The following is a 24114-nucleotide window of genomic DNA, read 5'->3' on the forward strand; positions in this document are numbered from 1 at the left end:
CCTTAGAGTTAAACTTGCTTCTGAAAGCTCAACCTCCGGGGAGTTTGTTTGGCAGAGATATAGAACACACTTTTCCAAGCCTGTTGGAAGGCATTTGCAGTTTCATTTCGCGTCTAATTTCCCAAACCAAACTGCTTGCAGCTCTAACTGCCTTCTAACTACCACTTCTTCGGTTCAGTGAGATATGCTGGATTCTAAACGGAGAAGCTTCTCTGACGCTTTTTCACAGAGATTTTGAAACTGAAATCTCCCATGCCGTTTCCACCATAGGCAGCAATGGGCTTCCCCATAGAACTTGCCAACCTGAATTCCTACAGGCTAGATGTGAGAGGCACATTCTGCTGCTTCCTCCCTAAGAGTTAAGCTTGCTTCTGAAAGCTCAACCTACGGGGAGTCTGTTTGGCAGAGATATAGAACACACTTTTCCAAGTCTGTTGGAATGCATTTGCAGTTTCATTTCGCGTCTAATTTCCCAAACCAAACTGCTTGCAGCTCTAACTCCCTTCTAACTACCACTTCTTCGGTTCAGTGAGATATGCTGGATTCTAAACGGAGAAGCTTCTCTGACGCTTTTTCACAGAGATTTTGAAACTGAAATCTCCCATGCCGTTTCCACCATAGGCAGCAATGGGCTTCCCCATAGAACTTGCCAACCTGAATTCCTACAGGCTAGATGTGAGAGGCACATTCTGCTGCTTCCTTCCTTAGAGTTAAACTTGCTTCTGAAAGCTCAACCTCCGGGGAGTTTGTTTGGCAGAGATATAGAAAACACTTTTCCAAGCCTGTTGGAAGGCATTTGCAGTTTCATTTCGCGTCTAATTTCCCAAACCAAACTGCTTGCAGCTCTAACTGCCTTCTAACTACCACTTCTTCGGTTCAGTGAGATATGCTGGATTCTAAACGGAGAAGCTTCTCTGACGCTTTTTCACAGAGATTTTGAAACTGAAATTTCCAAACCCGTTTCCAACGAAGGCGCCAATGGGCTTCCCCATAGAACTTGCCAACCTGAATTCCTACAGGCTAGATGTGAGAGGCACATTCTGCTGCTTCCTCCCTTAGAGTTAAACTAGCTTCTGAAAGCTCAACCTCCAGGGAGTCTGTTTGGCAGAGATATAGAACACACTTTTCCAAGCCTGTTGGAAGGCATTTGCAGTTTCATTTCGCGTCTAATTTCCCAAACCAAACTGCTTGCAGCTCTAACTGCCTTCTAACTACCACTTCTTCGGTTCAGTGAGATATGCTGGATTCTAAACGGAGAGGCTTCTCTGACGCTTTTTCACAGAGATTTTGAAACTGAAATCTCCCATGCCGTTTCCACCATAGGCAGCAATGGGCTTCCCCATAGAACTTGCCAACCTGAATTCCTAAAGGCTAGATGTGAGAGGCACATTCTGCTGCTTCCTCCCTTAGAGTTAAACTTGCTTCTGAAAGCTCAACCTCCGGGGAGTTTGTTTGGCAGAGATATAGAACACACTTTTCCAAGCCTGTTGGAAGGCATTTGCAGTTTCATTTCGCGTCTAATTTCCCAAACCAAACTGCTTGCAGCTCTAACTGCCTTCTAACTACCACTTCTTCGGTTCAGTGAGATATGCTGGATTCTAAACGGAGAAGCTTCTCTGACGCTTTTTCACAGAGATTTTGAAACTGAAATCTCCCATGCCGTTTCCACCATAGGCAGCAATGGGCTTCCCCATAGAACTTGCCAACCTGAATTCCTACAGGCTAGATGTGAGAGGCACATTCTGCTGCTTCCTCCCTAAGAGTTAAGCTTGCTTCTGAAAGCTCAACCTACGGGGAGTCTGTTTGGCAGAGATATAGAACACACTTTTCCAAGTCTGTTGGAATGCATTTGCAGTTTCATTTCGCGTCTAATTTCCCAAACCAAACTGCTTGCAGCTCTAACTCCCTTCTAACTACCACTTCTTCGGTTCAGTGAGATATGCTGGATTCTAAACGGAGAAGCTTCTCTGACGCTTTTTCACAGAGATTTTGAAACTGAAATCTCCCATGCCGTTTCCACCATAGGCAGCAATGGGCTTCCCCATAGAACTTGCCAACCTGAATTCCTACAGGCTAGATGTGAGAGGCACATTCTGCTGCTTCCTCCCTTAGAGTTAAACTTGCTTCTGAAAGCTCAACCTCCGGGGAGTTTGTTTGGCAGAGATATAGAAAACACTTTTCCAATCCTGTTGGAAGGCATTTGCAGTTTCATTTCGCGTCTAATTTCCCAAACCAAACTGCTTGCAGCTCTAACTGCCTTCTAACTACCACTACTTCGGTTCAGTGAGATATGCTGGATTCTAAACGGAGAAGCTTCTCTGACGCTTTTTCACAGAGATTTTGAAACTGAAATTTCCAAACCCGTTTCCAACGAAGGCGCCAATGGGCTTCCCCATAGAACTTGCCAAGCTGAATTCCTAAAGGCTAGATGTGAGAGGCACATTCTGCTGCTTCCTCCCTTAGAGTTAAACTAGCTTCTGAAAGCTCAACCTCTGGGGAGTTTGTTTGGCAGAGATATAGAACACACTTTTCCAAGCCTGTTGGAAGGCATTTGCAGTTTCATTTCGCGTCTAATTTCCCAAACCAAACTGCTTGCAGCTCTAACTGCCTTCTAACTACCACTTCTTCGGTTCAGTGAGATATGCTGGATTCTAAACGGAGAAGCTTCTCTGACGCTTTTTCACAGAGATTTTGAAACTGAAATCTCCCATGCTGTTTCCACCATAGGCAGCAATGGGCTTCCCCATAGAACTTGCCAACCTGAATTCCTACAGGCTAGATGTGAGAGGCACATTCTGCTGCTTCCTCCCTTAGAGTTAAACTAGCTTCTGAAAGCTCAACCTCCAGGGAGTCTGTTTGGCAGAGATATAGAACACACTTTTCCAAGCCTGTTGGAAGGCATTTGCAGTTTCATTTCGCGTCTAATTTCCCAAACCAAACTGCTTGCAGCTCTAACTGCCTTCTAACTACCACTTCTTCGGTTCAGTGAGATATGCTGGATTCTAAACGGAGAAGCTTCTCTGACGCTTTTTCACAGAGATTTTGAAACTGAAATCTCCCATGCCGTTTCCACCATAGGCAGCAATGGGCTTCCCCATAGAACTTGCCAACCTGAATTCCTACAGGCTAGATGTGAGAGGCACATTCTGCTGCTTCCTCCCTAAGAGTTAAGCTTGCTTCTGAAAGCTCAACCTCCGGGGAGTTTGTTTGGCAGAGATATAGAACACACTTTTCCAAGCCTGTTGGAAGGCCTTTGCAGTGTCATTTCGCATCTAATTTCCCAAACCAAACTGCTTGCAGCTCTAACTCCCTTCTAACTACCACTTCTTCGGTTCAGTGAGATATGCTGGATTCTAAACGGAGAAGCTTCTCTGACGCTTTTTCACAGAGATTTTGAAACTGAAATCTCCCATGCCGTTTCCACCATAGGCAGCAATGGGCTTCCCCATAGAACTTGCCAACCTGAATTCCTACAGGCTAGATGTGAGAGGCACATTCTGCTGCTTCCTCCCTTAGAGTTAAACTTGCTTCTGAAAGCTCAACCTCCGGGGAGTTTGTTTGGCAGAGATATAGAACACACTTTTCCAAGCCTGTTGGAAGGCATTTGCAGTTTCATTTCGCGTCTAATTTCCCAAACCAAACTGCTTGCAGCTCTAACTCCCTTCTAACTACCACTTCTTCGGTTCAGTGAGATATGCTGGATTCTAAACGGAGAAGCTTCTCTGACGCTTTTTCACAGAGATTTTGAAACTGAAATTTCCAAACCCGTTTCCAACGAAGGCGCCAATGGGCTTCCCCATAGAACTTGCCAACCTGAATTCCTACAGGCTAGATGTGAGAGGCACATTCTGCTGCTTCCTCCCTTAGAGTTAAACTAGCTTCTGAAAGCTCAACCTCCAGGGAGTCTGTTTGGCAGAGATATAGAACACACTTTTCCAAGCCTGTTGGAAGGCATTTGCAGTTTCATTTCGCGTCTAATTTCCCAAACCAAACTGCTTGCAGCTCTAACTGCCTTCTAACTACCACTTCTTCGGTTCAGTGAGATATGCTGGATTCTAAACGGAGAAGCTTCTCTGACGCTTTTTCACAGAGATTTTGAAACTGAAATCTCCCATGCCGTTTCCACCATAGGCAGCAATGGGCTTCCCCATAGAACTTGCCAACCTGAATTCCTACAGGCTAGATGTGAGAGGCACATTCTGCTGCTTCCTCCCTAAGAGTTAAGCTTGCTTCTGAAAGCTCAACCTCCGGGGAGTTTGTTTGGCAGAGATATAGAACACACTTTTCCAAGCCTGTTGGAAGGCCTTTGCAGTGTCATTTCGCATCTAATTTCCCAAACCAAACTGCTTGCAGCTCTAACTCCCTTCTAACTACCACTTCTTCGGTTCAGTGAGATATGCTGGATTCTAAACGGAGAAGCTTCTCTGACGCTTTTTCACAGAGATTTTGAAACTGAAATCTCCCATGCCGTTTCCACCATAGGCAGCAATGGGCTTCCCCATAGAACTTGCCAACCTGAATTCCTACAGGCTAGATGTGAGAGGCACATTCTGCTGCTTCCTCCCTTAGAGTTAAACTTGCTTCTGAAAGCTCAACCTCCGGGGAGTTTGTTTGGCAGAGATATAGAACACACTTTTCCAAGCCTGTTGGAAGGCATTTGCAGTTTCATTTCGCGTCTAATTTCCCAAACCAAACTGCTTGCAGCTCTAACTCCCTTCTAACTACCACTTCTTCGGTTCAGTGAGATATGCTGGATTCTAAACGGAGAAGCTTCTCTGACGCTTTTTCACAGAGATTTTGAAACTGAAATTTCCAAACCCGTTTCCAACGAAGGCGCCAATGGGCTTCCCCATAGACCTTGCCAACCTGAATTCCTACAGGCTAGATGTGAGAGGCACATTCTGCTGCTTCCTCCCTTAGAGTTAAACTAGCTTCTGAAAGCTCAACCTCCGGGGAGTTTGTTTGGCAGAGATATAGAACACACTTTTCCAAGCCTGTTGGAAGGCATTTGCAGTTTCATTTCGCGTCTAATTTCCCAAACCAAACTGCTTGCAGCTCTAACTGCCTTCTAACTACCACTTCTTCGGTTCAGTGAGATATGCTGGATTCTAAACGGAGAAGCTTCTCTGACGCTTTTTCACAGAGATTTTGAAACTGAAATCTCCCATGCCGTTTCCACCATAGGCAGAAATGGGCTTCCCCATAGAACTTGCCAACCTGAATTCCTACAGGCTAGATGTGAGAGGCACATTCTGCTGCTTCCTCCCTAAGAGTTAAGCTTGCTTCTGAAAGCTCAACCTCCGGGGAGTTTGTTTGGCAGAGATATAGAACACACTTTTCCAAGCCTGTTGGAAGGCCTTTGCAGGGTCATTTCGCATCTAATTTCCCAAACCAAACTGCTTGCAGCTCTAACTCCCTTCTAACTACCACTTCTTCGGTTCAGTGAGATATGCTGGATTCTAAACGGAGAAGCTTCTCTGACGCTTTTTCACAGAGATTTTGAAACTGAAATCTCCCATGCCGTTTCCACCATAGGCAGCAATGGGCTTCCCCATAGAACTTGCCAACCTGAATTCCTACAGGCTAGATGTGAGAGGCACATTCTGCTGCTTCCTCCCTTAGAGTTAAACTTGCTTCTGAAAGCTCAACCTCCGGGGAGTTTGTTTGGCAGAGATATAGAACACACTTTTCCAAGCCTGTTGGAAGGCATTTGCAGTTTCATTTCGCGTCTAATTTCCCAAACCAAACTGCTTGCAGCTCTAACTCCCTTCTAACTACCACTTCTTCGGTTCAGTGAGATATGCTGGATTCTAAACGGAGAAGCTTCTCTGACGCTTTTTCACAGAGATTTTGAAACTGAAATTTCCAAACCCGTTTCCAACGAAGGCGCCAATGGGCTTCCCCATAGAACTTGCCAACCTGAATTCCTACAGGCTAGATGTGAGAGGCACATTCTGCTGCTTCCTCCCTTAGAGTTAAACTAGCTTCTGAAAGCTCAACCTCCAGGGAGTCTGTTTGGCAGAGATATAGAACACACTTTTCCAAGCCTGTTGGAAGGCATTTGCAGTTTCATTTCGCGTCTAATTTCCCAAACCAAACTGCTTGCAGCTCTAACTGCCTTCTAACTACCACTTCTTCGGTTCAGTGAGATATGCTGGATTCTAAACGGAGAAGCTTCTCTGACGCTTTTTCACAGAGATTTTGAAACTGAAATCTCCCATGCCGTTTCCACCATAGGCAGCAATGGGCTTCCCCATAGAACTTGCCAACCTGAATTCCTACAGGCTAGATGTGAGAGGCACATTCTGCTGCTTCCTCCCTTAGAGTTAAACTAGCTTCTGAAAGCTCAACCTCCGGGGAGTTTGTTTGGCAGAGATATAGAACACACTTTTCCAAGCCTGTTGGAAGGCATTTGCAGTTTCATTTCGCGTCTAATTTCCCAAACCAAACTGCTTGCAGCTCTAACTGCCTTCTAACTACCACTTCTTCGGTTCAGTGAGATATGCTGGATTCTAAACGGAGAAGCTTCTCTGACGCTTTTTCACAGAGATTTTGAAACTGAAATCTCCCATGCCGTTTCCACCATAGGCAGCAATGGGCTTCCCCATAGAACTTGCCAACCTGAATTCCTACAGGCTAGATGTGAGAGGCACATTCTGCTGCTTCCTCCCTTAGAGTTAAACTTGCTTCTGAAAGCTCAACCTCCGGGGAGTTTGTTTGGCAGAGATATAGAACACACTTTTCCAAGCCTGTTGGAAGGCATTTGCAGTTTCATTTCGCGTCTAATTTCCCAAACCAAACTGCTTGCAGCTCTAACTGCCTTCTAACTACCACTTCTTCGGTTCAGTGAGATATGCTGGATTCTAAACGGAGAAGCTTCTCTGACGCTTTTTCACAGAGATTTTGAAACTCAAATCTCCCATGCTGTTTCCACCATAGCCAGCAATGGGCTTCCCCATAGAACTTGCCAACCTGAATTCCTACAGGCTAGATGTGAGAGGCACATTCTGCTGCTTCCTCCCTTAGAGTTAAACTAGCTTCTGAAAGCTCAACCTCCAGGGAGTCTGTTTGGCAGAGATATAGAACACACTTTTCCAAGCCTGTTGGAAGGCATTTGCAGTTTCATTTCGCGTCTAATTTCCCAAACCAAACTGCTTGCAGCTCTAACTGCCTTCTAACTACCACTTCTTCGGTTCAGTGAGATATGCTGGATTCTAAACGGAGAAGCTTCTCTGACGCTTTTTCACAGAGATTTTGAAACTGAAATTTCCCATGCCGTTTCCACCATAGGCAGCAATGGTCTTCCCCATAGAACTTGCCAACCTGAATTCCTAAAGGCTAGATGTGAGAGGCACATTCTGCTGCTTCCTCCCTTAGAGTTAAACTTGCTTCTGAAAGCTCAACCTCCGGGGAGTTTGTTTGGCAGAGATATAGAACACACTTTTCCATGCCTGTTGGAAGGCATTTGCAGTTTCATTTCGCGTCTAATTTCCCAAACCAAACTGCTTGCAGCTCTAACTGCCTTCTAACTACCACTTCTTCGGTTCAGTGAGATATGCTGGATTCTAAACGGAGAAGCTTCTCTGACGCTTTTTCACAGAGATTTTGAAACTGAAATCTCCCATGCTGTTTCCACCATAGGCAGCAATGGGCTTCCCCATAGAACTTGCCAACCTGAATTCCTACAGGCTAGATGTGAGAGGCACATTCTGCTGCTTCCTCCCTAAGAGTTAAGCTTGCTTCTGAAAGCTCAACCTCCGGGGAGTCTGTTTGGCAGAGATATAGAACACACTTTTCCAAGCCTGTTGGAAGGCATTTGCAGTTTCATTTCGTGTCTAATTTCCCAAACCAAACTGCTTGCAGCTCTAACTCCCTTCTAACTACCACTTCTTCGGTTCAGTGAGATATGCTGGATTCTAAACGGAGAAGCTTCTCTGACGCTTTTTCACAGAGATTTTGAAACTGAAATCTCCCATGCCGTTTCCACCATAGGCAGCAATGGGCTTCCCCATAGAACTTGCCAACCTGAATTCCTACAGGCTAGATGTGAGAGGCACATTCTGCTGCTTCCTTCCTTAGAGTTAAACTTGCTTCTGAAAGCTCAACCTCCGGGGAGTTTGTTTGGCAGAGATATAGAAAACACTTTTCCAAGCCTGTTGGAAGGCATTTGCAGTTTCATTTCGCGTCTAATTTCCCAAACCAAACTGCTTGCAGCTCTAACTGCCTTCTAACTACCACTTCTTCGGTTCAGTGAGATATGCTGGATTCTAAACGGAGAAGCTTCTCTGACGCTTTTTCACAGAGATTTTGAAACTGAAATTTCCAAACCCGTTTCCAACGAAGGCGCCAATGGGCTTCCCCATAGAACTTGCCAACCTGAATTCCTACAGGCTAGATGTGAGAGGCACATTCTGCTGCTTCCTCCCTTAGAGTTAAACTAGCTTCTGAAAGCTCAACCTCCAGGGAGTCTGTTTGGCAGAGATATAGAACACACTTTTCCAAGCCTGTTGGAAGGCATTTGCAGTTTCATTTCGCGTCTAATTTCCCAAACCAAACTGCTTGCAGCTCTAACTCCCTTCTAACTACCACTTCTTCGGTTCAGTGAGATATGCTGGATTCTAAACGGAGAAGCTTCTCTGACGCTTTTTCACAGAGATTTTGAAACTGAAATCTCCCATGCCGTTTCCACCATAGGCAGCAATGGGCTTCCCCATAGAACTTGCCAACCTGAATTCCTACAGGCTAGATGTGAGAGGCACATTCTGCTGCTTCCTCCCTTAGAGTTAAACTTGCTTCTGAAAGCTCAACCTCCGGGGAGTTTGTTTGGCAGAGATATAGAAAACACTTTTCCAAGCCTGTTGGAAGGCATTTGCAGTTTCATTTCGCGTCTAATTTCCCAAACCAAACTGCTTGCAGCTCTAACTGCCTTCTAACTACCACTTCTTCGGTTCAGTGAGATATGCTGGATTCTAAACGGAGAAGCTTCTCTGACGCTTTTTCACAGAGATTTTGAAACTGAAATTTCCAAACCCGTTTCCAACGAAGGCGCCAATGGGCTTCCCCATAGAACTTGCCAAGCTGAATTCCTAAAGGCTAGATGTGAGAGGCACATTCTGCTGCTTCCTCCCTTAGAGTTAAACTAGCTTCTGAAAGCTCAACCTCTGGGGAGTTTGTTTGGCAAAGATATAGAACACACTTTTCCAAGCCTGTTGGAAGGCATTTGCAGTTTCATTTCGCGTCTAATTTCCCAAACCAAACTGCTTGCAGCTCTAACTGCCTTCTAACTACCACTTCTTCGGTTCAGTGAGATATGCTGGATTCTAAACGGAGAAGCTTCTCTGACGCTTTTTCACAGAGATTTTGAAACTGAAATCTCCCATGCTGTTTCCACCATAGGCAGCAATGGGCTTCCCCATAGAACTTGCCAACCTGAATTCCTACAGGCTAGATGTGAGAGGCACATTCTGCTGCTTCCTCCCTTAGAGTTAAACTAGCTTCTGAAAGCTCAACCTCCAGGGAGTCTGTTTGGCAGAGATATAGAACACACTTTTCCAAGCCTGTTGGAAGGCATTTGCAGTTTCATTTGGCGTCTAATTTCCCAAACCAAACTGCTTGCAGCTCTAACTGCCTTCTAACTACCACTTCTTCGGTTCAGTGAGATATGCTGGATTCTAAACGGAGAAGCTTCTCTGACGCTTTTTCACAGAGATTTTGAAACTGAAATCTCCCATGCCGTTTCCACCATAGGCAGCAATGGGCTTCCCCATAGAACTTGCCAACCTGAATTCCTACAGGCTAGATGTGAGAGGCACATTCTGCTGCTTCCTCCCTAAGAGTTAAGCTTGCTTCTGAAAGCTCAACCTCCGGGGAGTTTGTTTGGCAGAGATATAGAACACACTTTTCCAAGCCTGTTGGAAGGCCTTTGCAGTGTCATTTCGCATCTAATATCCCAAACCAAACTGCTTGCAGCTCTAACTCCCTTCTAACTACCACTTCTTCGGTTCAGTGAGATATGCTGGATTCTAAACGGAGAAGCTTCTCTGACGCTTTTTCACAGAGATTTTGAAACTGAAATCTCCCATGCCGTTTCCACCATAGGCAGCAATGGGCTTCCCCATAGAACTTGCCAACCTGAATTCCTACAGGCTAGATGTGAGAGGCACATTCTGCTGCTTCCTCCCTTAGAGTTAAACTTGCTTCTGAAAGCTCAACCTCCGGGGAGTTTGTTTGGCAGAGATATAGAACACACTTTTCCAAGCCTGTTGGAAGGCATTTGCAGTTTCATTTCGCGTCTAATTTCCCAAACCAAACTGCTTGCAGCTCTAACTGCCTTCTAACTACCACTTCTTCGGTTCAGTGAGATATGCTGGATTCTAAACGGAGAAGCTTCTCTGACGCTTTTTCACAGAGATTTTGAAACTGAAATCTCCCATGCTGTTTCCACCATAGGCAGCAATGGGCTTCCCCATAGAACTTGCCAACCTGAATTCCTACAGGCTAGATGTGAGAGGCACATTCTGCTGCTTCCTCCCTTAGAGTTAAACTAGCTTCTGAAAGCTCAACCTCCAGGGAGTCTGTTTGGCAGAGATATAGAACACACTTTTCCAAGCCTGTTGGAAGGCATTTGCAGTTTCATTTCGCGTCTAATTTCCCAAACCAAACTGCTTGCAGCTCTAACTGCCTTCTAACTACCACTTCTTCGGTTCAGTGAGATATGCTGGATTCTAAACGGAGAAGCTTCTCTGACGCTTTTTCACAGAGATTTTGAAACTGAAATTTCCCATGCCGTTTCCACCATAGGCAGCAATGGTCTTCCCCATAGAACTTGCCAACCTGAATTCCTAAAGGCTAGATGTGAGAGGCACATTCTGCTGCTTCCTCCCTTAGAGTTAAACTAGCTTCTGAAAGCTCAACCTCTGGGGAGTTTGTTTGGCAGAGATATAGAACACACTTTTCCAAGCCTGTTGGAAGGCATTTGCAGTTTCATTTCGCGTCTAATTTCCCAAACCAAACTGCTTGCAGCTCTAACTGCCTTCTAACTACCACTTCTTCGGTTCAGTGAGATATGCTGGATTCTAAACGGAGAAGCTTCTCTGACGCTTTTTCACAGAGATTTTGAAACTGAAATCTCCCATGCTGTTTCCACCATAGGCAGCAATGGGCTTCCCCATAGAACTTGCCAACCTGAATTCCTACAGGCTAGATGTGAGAGGCACATTCTGCTGCTTCCTCCCTTAGAGTTAAACTAGCTTCTGAAAGCTCAACCTCCAGGGAGTCTGTTTGGCAGAGATATAGAACAGACTTTTCCAAGCCTGTTGGAAGGCATTTGCAGTTTCATTTCGCGTCTAATTTCCCAAACCAAACTGCTTGCAGCTCTAACTGCCTTCTAACTACCACTTCTTCGGTTCAGTGAGATATGCTGGATTCTAAACGGAGAAGCTTCTCTGACGCTTTTTCACAGAGATTTTGAAACTGAAATCTCCCATGCCGTTTCCACCATAGGCAGCAATGGGCTTCCCCATAGAACTTGCCAACCTGAATTCCTACAGGCTAGATGTGAGAGGCACATTCTGCTGCTTCCTCCCTAAGAGTTAAGCTTGCTTCTGAAAGCTCAACCTCCGGGGAGTTTGTTTGGCAGAGATATAGAACACACTTTTCCAAGCCTGTTGGAAGGCCTTTGCAGTGTCATTTCGCATCTAATTTCCCAAACCAAACTGCTTGCAGCTCTAACTCCCTTCTAACTACCACTTCTTCGGTTCAGTGAGATATGCTGGATTCTAAACGGAGAAGCTTCTCTGACGCTTTTTCACAGAGATTTTGAAACTGAAATCTCCCATGCCGTTTCCACCATAGGCAGCAATGGGCTTCCCCATAGAACTTGCCAACCTGAATTCCTACAGGCTAGATGTGAGAGGCACATTCTGCTGCTTCCTCCCTTAGAGTTAAACTTGCTTCTGAAAGCTCAACCTCCGGGGAGTTTGTTTGGCAGAGATATAGAACACACTTTTCCAAGCCTGTTGGAAGGCATTTGCAGTTTCATTTCGCGTCTAATTTCCCAAACCAAACTGCTTGCAGCTCTAACTGCCTTCTAACTACCACTTCTTCGGTTCAGTGAGATATGCTGGATTCTAAACGGAGAAGCTTCTCTGACGCTTTTTCACAGAGATTTTGAAACTGAAATCTCCCATGCTGTTTCCACCATAGCCAGCAATGGGCTTCCCCATAGAACTTGCCAACCTGAATTCCTACAGGCTAGATGTGAGAGGCACATTCTGCTGCTTCCTCCCTTAGAGTTAAACTAGCTTCTGAAAGCTCAACCTCCAGGGAGTCTGTTTGGCAGAGATATAGAACACACTTTTCCAAGCCTGTTGGAAGGCATTTGCAGTTTCATTTCGCGTCTAATTTCCCAAACCAAACTGCTTGCAGCTCTAACTGCCTTCTAACTACCACTTCTTCGGTTCAGTGAGATATGCTGGATTCTAAACGGAGAAGCTTCTCTGACGCTTTTTCACAGAGATTTTGAAACTGAAATTTCCCATGCCGTTTCCACCATAGGCAGCAATGGTCTTCCCCATAGAACTTGCCAACCTGAATTCCTAAAGGCTAGATGTGAGAGGCACATTCTGCTGCTTCCTCCCTTAGAGTTAAACTTGCTTCTGAAAGCTCAACCTCCGGGGAGTTTGTTTGGCAGAGATATAGAACACACTTTTCCAAGCCTGTTGGAAGGCATTTGCAGTTTCATTTCGCGTCTAATTTCCCAAACCAAACTGCTTGCAGCTCTAACTGCCTTCTAACTACCACTTCTTCGGTTCAGTGAGATATGCTGGATTCTAAACGGAGAAGCTTCTCTGACGCTTTTTCACAGAGATTTTGAAACTGAAATCTCCCATGCTGTTTCCACCATTGGCAGCAATGGGCTTCCCCATAGAACTTGCCAACCTGAATTCCTACAGGCTAGATGTGAGAGGCACATTCTGCTGCTTCCTCCCTAAGAGTTAAGCTTGCTTCTGAAAGCTCAACCTACGGGGAGTCTGTTTGGCAGAGATATAGAACACACTTTTCCAAGCCTGTTGGAATGCATTTGCAGTTTCATTTCGCGTCTAATTTCCCAAACCAAACTGCTTGCAGCTCTAACTCCCTTCTAACTACCACTTCTTCGGTTCAGTGAGATATGCTGGATTCTAAACGGAGAAGCTTCTCTGACGCTTTTTCACAGAGATTTTGAAACTGAAATCTCCCATGCCGTTTCCACCATAGGCAGCAATGGGCTTCCCCATAGAACTTGCCAACCTGAATTCCTACAGGCTAGATGTGAGAGGCACATTCTGCTGCTTCCTCCCTTAGAGTTAAACTTGCTTCTGAAAGCTCAACCTCCGGGGAGTTTGTTTGGCAGAGATATAGAAAACACTTTTCCAAGCCTGTTGGAAGGCATTTGCAGTTTCATTTCGCGTCTAATTTCCCAAACCAAACTGCTTGCAGCTCTAACTGCCTTCTAACTACCACTTCTTCGGTTCAGTGAGATATGCTGGATTCTAAACGGAGAAGCTTCTCTGACGCTTTTTCACAGAGATTTTGAAACTGAAATTTCCAAACCCGTTTCCAACGAAGGCGCCAATGGGCTTCCCCATAGAACTTGCCAACCTGAATTCCTACAGGCTAGATGTGAGAGGCACATTCTGCTGCTTCCTCCCTTAGAGTTAAACTAGCTTCTGAAAGCTCAACCTCCGGGGAGTCTGTTTGGCAGAGATATAGAACACACTTTTCCAAGCCTGTTGGAAGGCATTTGCAGTTTCATTTCGCGTCTAATTTCCCAAACCAAACTGCTTGCAGCTCTAACTGCCTTCTAACTACCACTTCTTCGGTTCAGTGAGATATGCTGGATTCTAAACGGAGAGGCTTCTCTGACGCTTTTTCACAGAGATTTTGAAACTGAAATCTCCCATGCCGTTTCCACCATAGGCAGCAATGGGCTTCCCCATAGAACTTGCCAACCTGAATTCCTAAAGGCTAGATGTGAGAGGCACATTCTGCTGCTTCCTCCCTTAGAGTTAAACTTGCTTCTGAAAGCTCAACCTCCGGGGAGTTTGTTTGGCAGAGATATAGAACACACTTTTCCAAGCCTGTTGGAAGGCATTTGCAGTTTCATTTCGCGTCTAATTTCCCAAACCAAACTGCTTGCAGCTCTAACTGCCTTCTAACTACCACTTCTTCGGTTCAGTGAGATATGCTGGATTCTAAACGGAGAAGCTTCTCTGACGCTTTTTCACAGAGATTTTGAAACTGAAATCTCCCATGCTGTTTCCACCATAGGCAGCAATGGGCTTCCCCATAGAACTTGCCAACCTGAATTCCTACAGGCTAGATGTGAGAGGCACATTCTGCTGCTTCCTCCCTAAGAGTTAAGCTTGCTTCTGAAAGCTCAACCTACGGGGAGTCTGTTTGGCAGAGATATAGAACACACTTTTCCAAGCCTGTTGGAATGCATTTGCAGTTTCATTTCGCGTCTAATTTCCCAAACCAAACTGCTTGCAGCTCTAACTCCCTTCTAACTACCACTTCTTCGGTTCAGTGAGATATGCTGGATTCTAAACGGAGAAGCTTCTCTGACGCTTTTTCACAGAGATTTTGAAACTGAAATCTCCCATGCCGTTTCCACCATAGGCAGCAATGGGCTTCCCCATAGAACTTGCCAACCTGAATTCCTACAGGCTAGATGTGAGAGGCACATTCTGCTGCTTCCTCCCTTAGAGTTAAACTTGCTTCTGAAAGCTCAACCTCCGGGGAGTTTGTTTGGCAGAGATATAGAAAACACTTTTCCAAGCCTGTTGGAAGGCATTTGCAGTTTCATTTCGCGTCTAATTTCCCAAACCAAACTGCATGCAGCTCTAACTGCCTTCTAACTACCACTTCTTCGGTTCAGTGAGATATGCTGGATTCTAAACGGAGAAGCTTCTCTGACGCTTTTTCACAGAGATTTTGAAACTGAAATTTCCAAACCCGTTTCCAACGAAGGCGCCAATGGGCTTCCCCATAGAACTTGCCAAGCTGAATTCCTAAAGGCTAGATGTGAGAGGCACATTCTGCTGCTTCCTCCCTTAGAGTTAAACTAGCTTCTGAAAGCTCAACCTCTGGGGAGTTTGTTTGGCAGAGATATAGAACACACTTTTCCAAGCCTGTTGGAAGGCATTTGCAGTTTCATTTCGCGTCTAATTTCCCAAACCAAACTGCTTGCAGCTCTAACTGCCTTCTAACTACCACTTCTTCGGTTCAGTGAGATATGCTGGATTCTAAACGGAGAAGCTTCTCTGACGCTTTTTCACAGAGATTTTGAAACTGAAATCTCCCATGCCGTTTCCACCATAGGCAGCAATGGGCTTCCCCATAGAACTTGCCAACCTGAATTCCTACAGGCTAGATGTGAGAGGCACATTCTGCTGCTTCCTCCCTAAGAGTTAAGCTTGCTTCTGAAAGCTCAACCTCCGGGGAGTTTGTTTGGCAGAGATATAGAACACACTTTTCCAAGCCTGTTGGAAGGCATTTGCAGTTTCATTTCGCGTCTAATTTCCCAAACCAAACTGCTTGCAGCTCTAACTGCCTTCTAACTACCACTTCTTCGGTTCAGTGAGATATGCTGGATTCTAAACGGAGAAGCTTCTCTGACGCTTTTTCACAGAGATTTTGAAACTGAAATCTCCCATGCCGTTTCCACCATAGGCAGCAATGGGCTTCCCCATAGAACTTGCCAACCTGAATTCCTACAGGCTAGATGTGAGAGGCACATTCTGCTGCTTCCTCCCTAACAGTTAAGCTTGCTTCTGAAAGCTCAACCTCTGGGGACTCTGTTTGGCAGAGATATAGAATACAATTTTCCAAGCCTGTTGGAAGGAATTTGCAGTTTCATTTCGCGTCTAATTTCCCAAACCAAACTGCTTGCAGCTCTAACTCCCTTCTAACTACCAGTTCTTCGGTCAGTGAGATATGCTGGATTCTAAACAGAGAAGCTTCTCTGACGCTTTTTCACAGAGATTTTGAAACTGAAATCTCCCATGCCGTTTTCACCATAGGCAGCAATGGGCTTCCCCATAGAACTTGCCAACCTGAATTCCTACAGGCTAGATGTGAGAGGCACATTCTGCTGCTTCCTCCCTTAGAGTTAAACTAGCTTCTGAAAGCTCAACCTCCGGGGAGTTTGTTTGGCAGAGATATAGAACACACTTTTCCAAGCCTGTTGGAAGGCATTTGCAGTTTCATTTCGCGTCTAATTTCCCAAACCAAACTGCTTGCAGCTCTAACTCCCTTCTAACTACCACTTCTTCGGTTCAGTGAGATATGCTGGATTCTAAACGGAGAAGCTTCTCTGACGCTTTTTCACAGAGATTTTGAAACTGAAATCTCCCATGCCGTTTCCACCTTAGGCAGCAATGGGCTTCCCCATAGAACTTGCCAACCTGAATTCCTACAGGCTAGATGTGAGAGGCACATTCTGCTGCTTCCTCCCTTAGAGTTAAACTAGCTTCTCAAAGCTCAACCTCCGGGGAGTTTGTTTGGCAGAGATATAGAACACACTTTTCCAAGCCTGTTGGAAGGCATTTGCAGTTTCATTTTGCGTCTAATTTCGCAAACCAAACTGCTTGCAGCTCTAACTCCCTTCTAACTACCACTTCTTCGGTTCAGTGAGATATGCTGGATTCTAAACGGAGAAGCTTCTCTGACGCTTTTTCACAGAGATTTTGAAACTGAAATCTCCCATGCCGTTTCCACCATAGGCAGCAATGGGCTTCCCCATAGAACTTGCCAACCTGAATTCCTACAGGCTAGATGTGAGAGGCACATTCTGCTGCTTCCTCCCTAAGAGTTAAGCTTGCTTCTGAAAGCTCAACCTCCGGGGACTCTGTTTAGCAGAGATATAGAACACAATTTTCCAAGCCTGTTGGAAGGCCTTTGCAGTGTCATTTCGCATCTAATTTCCCAAACCAAACTGCTTGCAGCTCTAACTCCCTTCTAACTACCACTTCTTCGGTTCAGTGAGATATGCTGGATTCTAAACGGAGAAGCTTCTCTGACGCTTTTTCACAGAGATTTTGAAACTGAAATCTCCCATGCCGTTTCCACCATAGGCAGCAATGGGCTTCCCCATAGAACTTGCCAACCTGAATTCCTACAGGCTAGATGTGAGAGGCACATTCTGCTGCTTCCTCCCTTAGAGTTAAACTAGCTTCTGAAAGCTCAACCTCCGGGGAGTTTGTTTGGCAGAGATATAGAACACACTTTTCCAAGCCTGTTGGAAGGCATTTGCAGTTTCACTTCGCGTCTAATTTCCCAAACCAAACTGCTTGCAGCTCTAACTCCCTTCTAACTACCACTTCTTCGGTTCAGTGAGATATGCTTTATTCTAAACGGAGAAGCTTCTCTGACGCTTTTTCACAGAGATTTTGAAACTGAAATCTCCCATGCCGTTTCCACCTTAGGCAGCAATGGGCTTCCCCATAGAACTTGCGAACCTGAATTCCTACAGGCTAGATGTGAGAGGCACATTCTGCTGCTTCCTCCCTTAGAGTTAAACTAGCTTCTGAAAGCTCAACCTCCGGGGAGTTTGTTTGGCAGAGATATAGAACACACTTTTCCAAGCCTGTTGGAAGGCATTTGCAGTTTCATTTTGCGTCTAATTTCGCAAACCAAACTGCTTGCAGCTCTAACTCCCTTCTAACTACCACTTCTTCGGTTCAGTGAGATATGCTGGATTCTAAACGGAGAAGCTTCTCTGACGCTTTTTCACAGAGATTTTGAAACTGAAATCTCCCATGCCGTTTCCACCATAGGCAGCAATGGGCTTCCCCATAGAACTTGCCAACCTGAATTCCTAATGGCTAGAATTGAGAGGCACATTCTGCTGCTTCCTCCCTAACAGTTAAGCTTGCTTCTGAAAGCTCAACCTCCGGGGACTCTGTTTGGCAGAGATATAGAACACATTTTTCCAAGCCTGTTGGAAGGCCTTTGCAGTGTCATTTCGCATCTAATTTCCCAAACCAAACTGCTTGCAGCTCTAACTCCCTTCTAACTACCACTTCTTCGGTTCAGTGAGATATGCTGGATTCTAAACGGAGAAGCTTCTCTGACGCTTTTTCACAGAGATTTTGAAACTGAAATCTCCCATGCCGTTTCCACCATAGGCAGAAATGGGCTTCCCCATAGAACTTGCCAACCTGAATTCCTAAAGGCTAGATGTGAGAGGCACATTCTGCTGCTTCCTCCCTTAGAGGTAAACTTGCTTCTGAAAGCTCAACCTCCGGGGAGTTTGTTTGGCAGAGATATAGAACACACTTTTCCAAGCCTGTTGGAAGGCATTTGCAGTTTCATTTCGCGTCTAATTTCCCAAACCAAACTGCTTGCAGCTCTAACTCCCTTCTAACTACCACTTCTTCGGTTCAGTGAGGTATACTGGATTCTAAACGGACAAGCTTCTCTGACGCTTTTTCACAGAGATTTTGAAACTGAAATTTCCAAACCCGTTTCCAACGAAGGCCCCAATGGGCTTCCCCATAGAACTTGCCAACCTGAATTCCTACAGGCTAGATGTGAGAGGCACATTCTGCTGCTTCCTCCCTTAGAGTTAAACTAGCTTCTGAAAGCTCAACCTCCGGGGAGTTTGTTTGGCAGAGATATAGAACACACTTTTCCAAGCCTGTTGGAAGGCATTTGCAGTTTCATTTCGCGTCTAATTTCCCAAACCAAACTGCTTGCAGCTCTAACTCCCTTCTAACTACCACTTATTCGGTTCAGTGAGATATGCTGGATTCTAAACGGAGAAGCTTCTCTGACGCTTTTTCACAGAGATTTTGAAACTGAAATCTCCCATGCTGTTTCCACCATAGCCAGCAATGGGCTTCCCCATAGAACTTGCCAACCTGAATTCCTACAGGCTAGATGTGAGAGGCACATTCTGCTGCTTCCTCCCTTAGAGTTAAACTAGCTTCTGAAAGCTCAACCTCCGGGGAGTTTGTTTGGCAGAGATATAGAACACACTTTTCCAAGCCTGTTGGAAGGCATTTGCAGTTTCATTTCGCGTCTAATTTCCCAAACCAAACTGCTTGCAGCTCTAACTCCCTTCTAACTACCACTTCTTCGGTTCAGTGAGATATGCTGGATTCTAAACGGAGAAGCTTCTCTGACGATTTTCACAGAGATTTTGAAACTGAAATTTCCAAACCCGTTTCCAACGAAGGCGCCAATGGGCTTCCCCATAGAACTTGCCAACCTGAATTCCTACAGGCTAGATGTGAGAGGCACATTCTGCTGCTTCCTCCCTAACAGTTAAGCTTGCTTCTGAAAGCTCAACCTCTGGGGACTCTGTTTGGCAGAGATATAGAATACAATTTTCCAAGCCTGTTGGAAGGAATTTGCAGTTTCATTTCGCGTCTAATTTCCCAAACCAAACTGCTTGCAGCTCTAACTCCCTTCTAACTACCAGTTCTTCGGTCAGTGAGATATGCTGGATTCTAAACAGAGAAGCTTCTCTGACGCTTTTTCACAGAGATTTTGAAACTGAAATCTCCCATGCCGTTTTCACCATAGGCAGCAATGGGCTTCCCCATAGAACTTGCCAACCTGAATTCCTACAGGCTAGATGTGAGAGGCACATTCTGCTGCTTCCTCCCTTAGAGTTAAACTAGCTTCTGAAAGCTCAACCTCCGGGGAGTTTGTTTGGCAGAGATATAGAACACACTTTTCCAAGCCTGTTGGAAGGCATTTGCAGTTTCATTTCGCGTCTAATTTCCCAAACCAAACTGCTTGCAGCTCTAACTGCCTTCTAACTACCACTTCTTCGGTTCAGTGAGATATGCTGGATTCTAAACGGAGAAGCTTCTCTGACGCTTTTTCACAGAGATTTTGAAACTGAAATCTCCCATGCCGTTTCCACCCTAGGCAGCAATGGGCTTCCCCATAGAACTTGCCAACCTGAATTCCTACAGGCTAGATGTGAGAGGCACATTCTGCTGCTTCCTCCCTTAGAGTTAAACTAGCTTCTCAAAGCTCAACCTCCGGGGAGTTTGTTTGGCAGAGATATAGAACACACTTTTCCAAGCCTGTTGGAAGGCATTTGCAGTTTCATTTTGCGTCTAATTTCGCAAACCAAACTGCTTGCAGCTCTAACTCCCTTCTAACTACCACTTCTTCGGTTCAGTGAGATATGCTGGATTCTAAACGGAGAAGCTTCTCTGACGCTTTTTCACAGAGATTTTGAAACTGAAATCTCCCATGCCGTTTCCACCATAGGCAGCAATGGGCTTCCCCATAGAACTTGCCAACCTGAATTCCTACAGGCTAGATGTGAGAGGCACATTCTGCTGCTTCCTCCCTAAGAGTTAAGCTTGCTTCTGAAAGCTCAACCTCCGGGGACTCTGTTTAGCAGAGATATAGAACACAAATTTCCAAGCCTGTTGGAAGGCCTTTGCAGTGTCATTTCGCATCTAATTTCCCAAACCAAACTGCTTGCAGCTCTAACTCCCTTCTAACTACCACTTCTTCGGTTCAGTGAGATATGCTGGATTCTAAACGGAGAAGCTTCTCTGACGCTTTTTCACAGAGATTTTGAAACTGAAATCTCCCATGCCGTTTCCACCATAGGCAGCAATGGGCTTCCCCATAGAACTTGCCAACCTGAATTCCTACAGGCTAGATGTGAGAGGCACATTCTGCTGCTTCCTCCCTAACAGTTAAGCTTGCTTCTGAAAGCTCAACCTCCGGGGACTCTGTTTGGCAGAGATATAGAACACACTTTTCCAAGCCTGTTGGAAGGCCTTTGCAGTGTCATTTCGCATCTAATTTCCCAAACCAAACTGCTTGCAGCTCTAACTCCCTTCTAACTACCACTTCTTCGGTTCAGTGAGATATGCTGGATTCTAAACGGAGAAGCATCTCTGATGCTTTTTCAGAGAGATTTTGAAACTGAAATCTCCCATGCCGTTTCCACCATAGGCCGCAATGGGCTTCCCCATAGATCTTGCCAACCTGAATTCCTAAAGGCTAGATGTGAGAGGCACATTCTGCTGCTTCCTCCCTTAGAGTTAAACTTGCTTCTGAAAGCTCAACCTCCGGGGAGTTTGTTTGGCAGAGATATAGAACACACTTTTCCAAGCCTGTTGGAAGGCATTTGCAGTTTCATTTCGCGTCTAATTTCCCAAACCAAACTGCTTGCAGCTCTAACTCCCTTCTAACTACCACTTCTTCGGTTCAGTGAGATATGCTGGATTCTAAACGGAGAAGCTTCTCTGACGCTTTTTCACAGAGATTTTGAAACTGAAATTTCCAAACCCGTTTCCAACGAAGGCGCCAATGGGCTTCCCCATAGAACTTGCCAACCTGAATTCCTACAGGCTAGATGTGAGAGGCACATTCTGCTGCTTCCTCCCTTAGAGTTAAACTAGCTTCTGAAAGCTCAACCTCCGGGGAGTTTGTTTGGCAGAGATATAGAACACACTTTTCCAAGCCTGTTGGAAGGCATTTGCAGTTTCATTTCGCGTCTAATTTCCCAAACCAAACTGCTTGCAGCTCTAACTCCCTTCTAACTACCACTTCTTCGGTTCAGTGAGATATGCTGGATTCTAAACGGAGAAGCTTCTCTGACGCTTTTTCACAGAGATTTTGAAACTGAAATCTCCCATGCCGTTTCCACCATAGGCAGCAATGGGCTTCCCCATAGAACTTGCCAACCTGAATTCCTACAGGCTAGATGTGAGAGGCACATTCTGCTGCTTCCTCCCTAACAGTTAAGCTTGCTTCTGAAAGCTCAACCTCCGGGGACTCTGTTTGGCACCGATATAGAACACACTTTTCCAAGCCTGTTGGAAGGCATTTGCAGTGTCATTTCGCATCTAATTTCCCAAACCAAACTGCTTGAAGGTCTAACTCCCTTCTAACTACCACTTCTTCGGTTCAGTGAGATATGCTGGATTCTAAACGGAGAAGCTTCTCTGACGCTTTTTCACAGAGATTTTGAAACTGAAATTTCCAAACCCGTTTCCAACGAAGGCCCCAATGGGCTTCCCCATAGAACTTGCCAACCTGAATTCCTACAGGCTAGATGTGAGAGGCACATTCTGCTGCTTCCTCCCTTTGAGTTAAACTAGCTTCTGAAAGCTCAACCTCCGGGGAGTTTGTTTGGCAGAGATATAGAACACACTTTTCCAAGCCTGTTGGAAGGCATTTGCAGTTTCATTTCGCGTCTAATTTCCCAAACCAAACTGCTTGCAGCTCTAACTCCCTTCTAACTACCACTTCTTCGGTTCAGTGAGATATGCTGGATTCTAAACGGAGAAGCTTCTCTGACGCTTTTTCACAGAGATTTTGAAACTGAAATCTCCCATGCTGTTTCCACCATAGCCAGCAATGGGCTTCCCCATAGAACTTGCCAACCTGAATTCCTACAGGCTAGATGTGAGAGGCACATTCTGCTGCTTCCTCCCTTAGAGTTAAACTAGCTTCTGAAAGCTCAACCTCCGGGGAGTTTGTTTGGCAGAGATATAGAACACACTTTTCCAAGCCTGTTGGAAGGCATTTGCAGTTTCATTTCGCGTCTAATTTCCCAAACCAAACTGCTTGCAGCTCTAACTCCCTTCTAACTACCACTTCTTCGGTTCAGTGAGATATGCTGGATTCTAAACGGAGAAGCTTCTCTGACGCTTTTTCACAGAGATTTTGAAACTGAAATCTCCCATGCCGTTTCCACCATAGGCAGCAATGGGCTTCCCCATAGAACTTGCCAACCTGAATTCCTACAGGCTAGATGTGAGAGGCACATTCTGCTGCTTCCTCCCTAAGAGTTAAGCTTGCTTCTGAAAGCTCAACCTCCGGGGAGTTTGTTTGGCAGAGATATAGAACACACTTTTCCAAGCCTGTTGGAAGGCCTTTGCAGTGTCATTTCGCATCTAATTTCCCAAACCAAACTGCTTGCAGCTCTAACTCCCTTCTAACTACCACTTCTTCGGTTCAGTGAGATATGCTGGATTCTAAACGGAGAAGCTTCTCTGACGCTTTTTCACAGAGATTTTGAAACTGAAATTTCCAAACCCGTTTCCAACGAAGGCGCCAATGGGCTTCCTCATAGAACTTGCCAACCTGAATTCCTACAGGCTAGATGTGAGAGGCACATTCTGCTGCTTCCTCCCTTAGAGTTAAACTAGCTTCTGAAAGCTCAACCTCCGGGGAGTTTGTTTGGCAGAGATATAGAACACACTTTTCCAAGCCTGTTGGAAGGCATTTGCAGTTTCATTTCGCGTCTAATTTCCCAAACCAAACTGCTTGCAGCTCTAACTGCCTTCTAACTACCACTTCTTCGGTTCAGTGAGATATGCTGGATTCTAAACGGAGAAGCTTCTCTGACGCTTTTTCACAGAGATTTTGAAACTGAAATCTCCCATGCTGTTTCCACCATAGCCAGCAATGGGCTTCCCCATAGAACTTGCCAACCTGAATTCCTACAGGCTAGATGTGAGAGGCACATTCTGCTGCTTCCTCCCTTAGAGTTAAACTAGCTTCTGAAAGCTCAACCTCCAGGGAGTCTGTTTGGCAGAGATATAGAACACACTTTTCCAAGCCTGTTGGAAGGCATTTGCAGTTTCATTTCGCGTCTAATTTCCCAAACCAAACTGCTTGCAGCTCTAACTGCCTTCTAACTACCACTTCTTCGGTTCAGTGAGATATGCTGGATTCTAAACGGAGAAGCTTCTCTGACGCTTTTTCACAGAGATTTTGAAACTGAAATCTCCCATGCCGTTTCCACCATAGGCAGCAATGGGCTTCCCCATAGAACTTGCGAACCTGAATTCCTAAAGGCTAGATGTGAGAGGCACATTCTGCTGCTTCCTCCCTTAGAGTTAAACTTGCTTCTGAAAGCTCAACCTCCGGGGAGTTTGTTTGGCAGAGATATAGAACACACTTTTCCAAGCCTGTTGGAAGGCATTTGCAGTTTCATTTCGCGTCTAATTTCCCAAACCAAACTGCTTGCAGCTCTAACTGCCTTCTAACTACCACTTCTTCGGTTCAGTGAGATATGCTGGATTCTAAACGGAGAAGCTTCTCTGACGCTTTTTCACAGAGATTTTGAAACTGAAATCT

This window comes from Cynocephalus volans, chromosome 18 (genome assembly GCF_027409185.1).
Source record: "Cynocephalus volans isolate mCynVol1 chromosome 18, mCynVol1.pri, whole genome shotgun sequence".
NCBI classification, from domain to species: domain Eukaryota; kingdom Metazoa; phylum Chordata; class Mammalia; order Dermoptera; family Cynocephalidae; genus Cynocephalus; species Cynocephalus volans.